This window comes from Lissotriton vulgaris, chromosome 1_1, assembly GCF_964263255.1.
Source record: "Lissotriton vulgaris chromosome 1_1, aLisVul1.2, whole genome shotgun sequence".
In the NCBI taxonomy this organism is placed as follows: Eukaryota; Metazoa; Chordata; class Amphibia; order Caudata; family Salamandridae; genus Lissotriton; species Lissotriton vulgaris.
Window position 1 is genome coordinate 200,698,869 of NC_141685.1, and position 7,500 is coordinate 200,706,368.

General features: G+C 49.0%; 14 non-coding genes across 14 annotated transcripts; 5 read left to right on the forward strand and 9 right to left on the reverse strand.

Annotated features, from left to right (window-relative positions):
* The first annotated feature begins 432 nt into the window (after window positions 1-432).
* On the forward strand, window positions 433-503 carry TRNAG-GCC (transfer RNA glycine (anticodon GCC)). Its single transcript has one exon. It is a non-coding gene; the product is annotated as a tRNA-Gly (tRNA).
* Window positions 504-574: 71 nt separating this feature from the next.
* Window positions 575-646, reverse strand: TRNAW-CCA (transfer RNA tryptophan (anticodon CCA)). The gene has a single exon. It is a non-coding gene; the product is annotated as a tRNA-Trp (tRNA).
* Window positions 647-882: 236 nt separating this feature from the next.
* TRNAN-GUU (transfer RNA asparagine (anticodon GUU)) lies at window positions 883-956 on the reverse strand. The gene has a single exon. It is a non-coding gene; the product is annotated as a tRNA-Asn (tRNA).
* A 1,145-nt stretch (window positions 957-2,101) lies between these two features.
* TRNAG-GCC (transfer RNA glycine (anticodon GCC)) lies at window positions 2,102-2,172 on the forward strand. Its single transcript has one exon. It is a non-coding gene; the product is annotated as a tRNA-Gly (tRNA).
* A 71-nt stretch (window positions 2,173-2,243) lies between these two features.
* TRNAW-CCA (transfer RNA tryptophan (anticodon CCA)) lies at window positions 2,244-2,315 on the reverse strand. The gene has a single exon. It is a non-coding gene; the product is annotated as a tRNA-Trp (tRNA).
* Window positions 2,316-2,551: 236 nt separating this feature from the next.
* Window positions 2,552-2,625, reverse strand: TRNAN-GUU (transfer RNA asparagine (anticodon GUU)). The gene has a single exon. It is a non-coding gene; the product is annotated as a tRNA-Asn (tRNA).
* A 1,161-nt stretch (window positions 2,626-3,786) lies between these two features.
* On the forward strand, window positions 3,787-3,857 carry TRNAG-GCC (transfer RNA glycine (anticodon GCC)). The gene has a single exon. It is a non-coding gene; the product is annotated as a tRNA-Gly (tRNA).
* A 71-nt stretch (window positions 3,858-3,928) lies between these two features.
* On the reverse strand, window positions 3,929-4,000 carry TRNAW-CCA (transfer RNA tryptophan (anticodon CCA)). The gene has a single exon. It is a non-coding gene; the product is annotated as a tRNA-Trp (tRNA).
* Window positions 4,001-4,236: 236 nt separating this feature from the next.
* On the reverse strand, window positions 4,237-4,310 carry TRNAN-GUU (transfer RNA asparagine (anticodon GUU)). The gene has a single exon. It is a non-coding gene; the product is annotated as a tRNA-Asn (tRNA).
* Window positions 4,311-5,471: 1,161 nt separating this feature from the next.
* Window positions 5,472-5,542, forward strand: TRNAG-GCC (transfer RNA glycine (anticodon GCC)). The gene has a single exon. It is a non-coding gene; the product is annotated as a tRNA-Gly (tRNA).
* A 71-nt stretch (window positions 5,543-5,613) lies between these two features.
* Window positions 5,614-5,685, reverse strand: TRNAW-CCA (transfer RNA tryptophan (anticodon CCA)). Its single transcript has one exon. It is a non-coding gene; the product is annotated as a tRNA-Trp (tRNA).
* A 236-nt stretch (window positions 5,686-5,921) lies between these two features.
* On the reverse strand, window positions 5,922-5,995 carry TRNAN-GUU (transfer RNA asparagine (anticodon GUU)). Its single transcript has one exon. It is a non-coding gene; the product is annotated as a tRNA-Asn (tRNA).
* A 1,145-nt stretch (window positions 5,996-7,140) lies between these two features.
* On the forward strand, window positions 7,141-7,211 carry TRNAG-GCC (transfer RNA glycine (anticodon GCC)). The gene has a single exon. It is a non-coding gene; the product is annotated as a tRNA-Gly (tRNA).
* Window positions 7,212-7,282: 71 nt separating this feature from the next.
* On the reverse strand, window positions 7,283-7,354 carry TRNAW-CCA (transfer RNA tryptophan (anticodon CCA)). Its single transcript has one exon. It is a non-coding gene; the product is annotated as a tRNA-Trp (tRNA).
* Window positions 7,355-7,500: the final 146 nt, after the last annotated feature.

The following is a 7,500-nucleotide window of genomic DNA, read 5'->3' on the forward strand; positions in this document are numbered from 1 at the left end:
CGTTGGGATGGCATTAGGGACGCGTAAAGGGGCGCAGGGCGCAGAACTCTGCCCGTTTCACCCCAGCATTTTGGGGAGGACACAGAATCTGGCAAAGCCAGTGGGAAGGATTTTCCAGGAGGAGAGTTCAGTGACATGATCTGAAACACAATAGTGCTGGTGATCTGGCGGGTGCATTCTGTGAGCCACTTCTGTCAGGAGCAGCCTGCCATCATGCCCTGATAACCACAACTCTAGTACCAAGCCAGTGACCCCAGCAAATGCAAAGACATTATTACTTATAGTCTCCTGCATCTGATTCTTGCCATCATCATGTGAAACGTTGGCGTTATCATGTCTGCTGCGCACACTTTGTTCATATGTGTACAATTTAAGTGTGTGAACCTGACCACTGTCTTGGACAGAGCTCTTGCTGTGAACACACCATGTGAAGCATTGGTGGTTCAGTGGTAGAATTCTCGCCTGCCACGCGGGAGGCCCGGGTTCGATTCCCGGCCAATGCAAGGTTGCTTTCTTTTGACTTTGTTTTCGAAATGATATGTTTGAACTCAGTGGGGAATAAAATGGTAAGCAGTGACCCCGACGTGATTTGAACACGCAACCTTCTGATCTGGAGTCAGACGCGCTACCGTTGCGCCACGAGGTCCTTACACTTGCAGCCTTCGATGCCAGATGAACAAATGCTGTGGGCCTTTTGACTTATTTTCCTCTGCTTATATGCCTACGGTTGTATTACAGGGCTTGGCCTTTTGTTTTCTATCCTAATTATTGAAATTGACTGCAGGTGCAGTGAGAACGCTGAGGATTGAACTATTCAGGGAAAGGATCGCACGCAGGAAAGAGCAAAGGTACGTATCTGTGTTTCATGCAGACAAAAGGCTACGTCCCTGGGTGGGCTTGAACCACCAACCTTTCGGTTAACAGCCGAACGCGCTAACCGATTGTGCCACAGAGACTATTGACTGTATACATTTCCTGAGACTCAATATATGTCTTGACATGTGTGCGCCTGCCTGGAGCTTGTATTATATAAGGCGTCTTTATGCCATACAGCATTTGTCATTTGCTTAGTGTCTTGTTACTGTTGTAATTTATGATGTGTAGACTACTGTCTAATGGTGTTAGAGCCAGTATTACTACCGGTCACAGTGCATGAGACTCATACATGACTTTTCTCTTTGCCTGCTTAGCGTAGCTCCCTGCTCCTCTGTTTGCGTGCTACCAGCCCGTGAGGCGTGTGTCTTGCCCATCCCATCTTCACTGTGTTATGTTGGACTTGTCTTCTCTGTGAGCAGAGTCTCCTTCCCAGAGCAGGTGCTTTCTCTGAACTCTTGGCTTGTAAGACTGCTGGGAAAGGCCCTCCCTAGCCCCTCAGTCAGATAGATACATTTACCTGCAGAGCTCAGCTTGGGAGAAAGAGATTAGGCAGAGAGCACATAGGGGAAGGCCCACAGAGCACACTTTATTTTACATAAAAGCTCAGGCTTGTGGGAGGACAGGGACATGAGGGTTCTCCTGGAAAGAAATCCCAGGAGTATTGATGGCTAGGCCCTGAAACACAACAATCCCGGAATGGCCAGGCACAAGATGCCTCTGCAATAGGCCTGACCCTAGGCTTCCGGAGTTCTTGATCTCCAGAGGCTCCAGTGATCTAAGCCCGACCAGGGCGCGTTGGGATGGCATTAGGGACGCGTAAAGGGGCGCAGGGCGCAGAACTCTGCCCGTTTCACCCCAGCATTTTGGGGAGGACACAGAATCTGGCAAAGCCAGTGGGAAGGATTTTCCAGGAGGAGAGTTCAGTGACATGATCTGAAACACAATAGTGCTGGTGATCTGGCGGGTGCATTCTGTGAGCCACTTCTGTCAGGAGCAGCCTGCCATCATGCCCTGATAACCACAACTCTAGTACCAAGCCAGTGACCTCAGCAAATGCAAAGACATTATTACTTATAGTCTCCTGCATCTGATTCTTGCCATCATCATGTGAAACGTTGGCGTTATCATGTCTGCTGCGCACACTTTGTTCATATGTGTACAATTTAAGTGTGTGAACCTGACCACTGTCTTGGACAGAGCTCTTGCTGTGAACACACCATGTGAAGCATTGGTGGTTCAGTGGTAGAATTCTCACCTGCCACGCGGGATGCCCGGGTTCGATTCCCGGCCAATGCAAGGTTGCCTTCTTTTGACTTTGTTTTCGAAATGATATATATGAACTCAGTGGGCAATAAAATGGTAAGCAGTGACCCCGACGTGATTTGAACACGCAACCTTCTGATCTGGAGTCAGACGCGCTACCGTTGCGCCACGAGGTCCTTACACTTGCAGCCTTCGATGCCAGATGAACAAATGCTGTGGGCCTTTTGACTTATTTTCCTCTGCTTATATGCCTACGGTTGTATTACAGGGCTTGGCCTTTTGTTTTCTATCCTAATTATTGAAATTGACTGCAGGTGCAGTGAGAACGCTGAGGATTGAACTATTCAGGGAAAGGATCGCACGCAGGAAAGAGCAAAGGTACGTATCTGTGTTTCATGCAGACAAAAGGCTACGTCCCTGGGTGGGCTTGAACCACCAACCTTTCGGTTAACAGCCGAACGCGCTAACCGATTGCGCCACAGAGACTATTGACTGTATACATTTCCTGAGACTCAATATATGTCTTGACATGTGTGCGCCTGCCTGGAGCTTGTATTATATAAGGCGTCTTTATGCCATACAGCATTTGTCATTTGCTTAGTGTCTTGTTACTGTTGTAATTTATGATGTGTAGACTACTGTCTAATGGCGTTAGAGCCAGTATTACTACCGGTCACAGTGCATGAGACTCATACATGACTTTTCTCTTTGCCTGATTAGCGTAGCTCCCTGCTCCTCTGTTTGCGTGCTACCAGCCCGTGAGGCGTGTGTCTTGCCCATCCCATCTTCACTGTGTTATGTTGGACTTGTCTTCTCTGTGAGCAGAGTCTCCTTCCCAGAGCAGGTGCTTTCTCTGAACTCTTGGCTTGTAAGACTGCTGGGAAAGGCCCTCCCTAGCCCCTCAGTCAGATAGATACATTTACCTGCAGAGCTCAGCTTGGGAGAAAGAGATTAGGCAGAGAGCACATAGGGGAAGGCCCACAGAGCACACTTTATTTTACATAAAAGCTCGGGCTTGTGGGAGGACAGGGACATGAGGGTTCTCATGGAAAGAAATCCCAGGAGTATTGATGGCTAGGCCCTGAAACACAACAATCCCGGAATGGCCAAGCACAAGATGCCTCTGCAATAGACCTGACCCTAGGCTTCCGGAGTTCTTGATCTCCAGAGGCTCCAGTGATCTAAGCCCGACCAGGGCTGTGCCCGACCAGGGCGCGTTGGGATGGCGTTAGGGACGCGTAAAGGGGCGCAGGGCGCAGAACTCTGCCCGTTTCACCCCAGCATTTTGGGGAGGACACAGAATCTGGCAAAGCCAGTGGGAAGGATTTTCCAGGAGGAGAGTTCAGTGACATGATCTGAAACACAATAGTGCTGGTGATCTGGCGGGTGCATTCTGTGAGCCACTTCTGTCAGGAGCAGCCTGCCATCATGCCCTGATAACCACAACTCTAGTACCAAGCCAGTGACCTCAGCAAATGCAAAGACATTATTACTTATAGTCTCCTGCATCTGATTCTTGCCATCATCATGTGACACGTTGGCGTTATCATGTCTGCTGCGCACACTTTGTTCATATGTGTACAATTTAAGTGTGTGAACCTGACCACTGTCTTGGACAGAGCTCTTGCTGTGAACACACCATGTGAAGCATTGGTGGTTCAGTGGTAGATTTCTCGCCTGCCACGCGGGAGGCCCGAGTTCGATTCCCGGCCAATGCAAGGTTGCTTTCTTTTGACTTTGTTTTCGAAATGATATTTATGAACTCAGTGGGGAATAAAATGGTAAGCAGTGACCCCGACGTGATTTGAACACGCAACCTTCTGATCTGGAGTCAGACGCGCTACCGTTGCGCCACGAGGTCCTTACACTTGCAGCCTTCGATGCCAGATGAACAAATGCTGTGGGCCTTTTGACTTATTTTCCTCTGCTTATATGCCTACGGTTGTATTACAGGGCTTGGCCTTTTGTTTTCTATCCTAATTATTGAAATTGACTGCAGGTGCAGTGAGAACGCTGAGGATTGAACTATTCAGGGAAAGGATCGCACGCAGGAAAGAGCAAAGGTACGTATCTGTGTTTCATGCAGACAAAAGGCTACGTCCCTGGGTGGGCTTGAACCACCAACCTTTCGGTTAACAGCCGAACGCGCTAACCGATTGCGCCACAGAGACTATTGACTGTATACATTTCCTGAGACTCAATATATGTCTTGACATGTGTGCGCCTGCCTGGAGCTTGTATTATATAAGGCGTCTTTATGCCATACAGCATTTGTCATTTGCTTAGTGTCTTGTTACTGTTGTAATTTATGATGTGTAGACTACTGTCTAATGGTGTTAGAGCCAGTATTACTACCGGTCACAGTGCATGAGACTCATACATGACTTTTCTCTTTGCCTGCTTAGCGTAGCTCCCTGCTCCTCTGTTTGCGTGCTACCAGCCCGTGAGGCGTGTGTCTTGCCCATCCCATCTTCACTGTGTTATGTTGGACTTGTCTTCTCTGTGAGCAGAGTCTCCTTCCCAGAGCAGGTGCTTTCTCTGAACTCTTGGCTTGTAAGACTGCTGGGAAAGGCCCTCCCTAGCCCCTCAGTCAGATAGATACATTTACCTGCAGAGCTCAGCTTGGGAGAAAGAGATTAGGCAGAGAGCACATAGGGGAAGGCCCACAGAGCACACTTTATTTTACATAAAAGCTCGGGCTTGTGGGAGGACAGGGACATGAGGGTTCTCATGGAAAGAAATCCCAGGAGTATTGATGGCTAGGCCCTGAAACACAACAATCCCGGAATGGCCAGGCACAAGATGCCTCTGCAATAGGCCTGACCCTAGGCTTCCGGAGTTCTTGATCTCCAGAGGCTCCAGTGATCTAAGCCCGACCAGGGCTGTGCCCGACCAGGGCGCGTTGGGATGGCGTTAGGGACGCGTAAAGGGGCGCAGGGCGCAGAACTCTGCCCGTTTCACCCCAGCATTTTGGGGAGGACACAGAATCTGGCAAAGCCAGTGGGAAGGATTTTCCAGGAGGAGAGTTCAGTGACATGATCTGAAACACAATAGTGCTGGTGATCTGGCGGGTGCATTCTGTGAGCCACTTCTGTCAGGAGCAGCCTGCCATCATGCCCTGATAACCACAACTCTAGTACCAAGCCAGTGACCTCAGCAAATGCAAAGACATTATTACTTATAGTCTCCTGCATCTGATTCTTGCCATCATCATGTGAAACGTTGGCGTTATCATGTCTGCTGCGCACACTTTGTTCATATGTGTACAATTTAAGTGTGTGAACCTGACCACTGTCTTGGACAGAGCTCTTGCTGTGAACACACCATGTGAAGCATTGGTGGTTCAGTGGTAGAATTCTCGCCTGCCACGCGGGAAGCCCGGGTTCGATTCCCGGCCAATGCAAGGTTGCTTTCTTTTGACTTTGTTTTCGAAATGATATATATGAACTCAGTGGGGAATAAAATGGTAAGCAGTGACCCCGACGTGATTTGAACACGCAACCTTCTGATCTGGAGTCAGACGCGCTACCGTTGCGCCACGAGGTCCTTACACTTGCAGCCTTCGATGCCAGATGAACAAATGCTGTGGGCCTTTTGACTTATTTTCCTCTGCTTATATGCCTACGGTTGTATTACAGGGCTTGGCCTTTTGTTTTCTATCCTAATTATTGAAATTGACTGCAGGTGCAGTGAGAACGCTGAGGATTGAACTATTCAGGGAAAGGATCGCACGCAGGAAAGAGCAAAGGTAAGTATCTGTGTTTCATGCAGACAAAAGGCTACGTCCCTGGGTGGGCTTGAACCACCAACCTTTCGGTTAACAGCCGAACGCGCTAACCGATTGCACCACAGAGACTATCGACTGTATACATTTCCTGAGACTCAATATATGTCTTGACATGTGTGCGCCTGCCTGGAGCTTGTATTATATAAGGCGTCTTTATGCCATACAGCATTTGTCATTTGCTTAGTGTCTTGTTACTGTTGTAATTTATGATGTGTAGACTACTGTCTAATGGTGTTAGAGCCAGTATTACTACCGGTCACAGTGCATGAGACTCATACATGACTTTTCTCCTTGCCTGCTTAGCGTAGCTCCCTGCTCCTCTGTTTGCGTGCTACCAGCCCGTGAGGCGTGTGTCTTGCCCATCCCATCTTCACTGTGTTATGTTGGACTTGTCTTCTCTGTGAGCAGAGTCTCCTTCCCAGAGCAGGTGCTTTCTCTGAACTCTTGGCTTGTAAGACTGCTGGGAAAGGCCCTCCCTAGCCCCTCAGTCAGATAGATACATTTACCTGCAGAGCTCAGCTTGGGAGAAAGAGATTAGGCAGAGAGCACATAGGGGAAGGCCCACAGAGCACACTTTATTTTACATAAAAGCTCGGGCTTGTGGGAGGACAGGGACATGAGGGTTCTCCTGGAAAGAAATCCCAGGAGTATTGATGGCTAGGCCCTGAAACACAACAATCCCGGAATGGCCAGGCACAAGATGCCTCTGCAATAGGCCTGACCCTAGGCTTCCGGAGTTCTTGATCTCCAGAGGCTCCAGTGATCTAAGCCCGACCAGGGCGCGTTGGGATGGCATTAGGGACGCGTAAAGGGGCGCAGGGCGCAGAACTCTGCCCGTTTCACCCCAGCATTTTGGGGAGGACACAGAATCTGGCAAAGCCAGTGGGAAGGATTTTCCAGGAGGAGAGTTCAGTGACATGATCTGAAACACAATAGTGCTGGTGATCTGGCGGGTGCATTCTGTGAGCCACTTCTGTCAGGAGCAGCCTGCCATCATGCCCTGATAACCACAACTCTAGTACCAAGCCAGTGACCTCAGCAAATGCAAAGACATTATTACTTATAGTCTCCTGCATCTGATTCTTGCCATCATCATGTGAAACGTTGGCGTTATCATGTCTGCTGCGCACACTTTGTTCATATGTGTACAATTTAAGTGTGTGAACCTGACCACTGTCTTGGACAGAGCTCTTGCTGTGAACACACCATGTGAAGCATTGGTGGTTCAGTGGTAGAATTCTCGCCTGCCACGCGGGAGGCCCGGGTTCGATTCCCGGCCAATGCAAGGTTGCTTTCTTTTGACTTTGTTTTCGAAATGATATATATGAACTCAGTGGGGAATAAAATGGTAAGCAGTGACCCCGACGTGATTTGAACACGCAACCTTCTGATCTGGAGTCCGACGCGCTACCGTTGCGCCACGAGGTCCTTACACTTGCAGCCTTCGATGCCAGATGAACAAATGCTGTGGGCCTTTTGACTTATTTTCCTCTGCTTATATGCCTACGGTTGTATTACAGGGCTTGGCCTTTTGTTTTCTATCCTAATTATTGAAATTGACTGCAGGTGCAGTG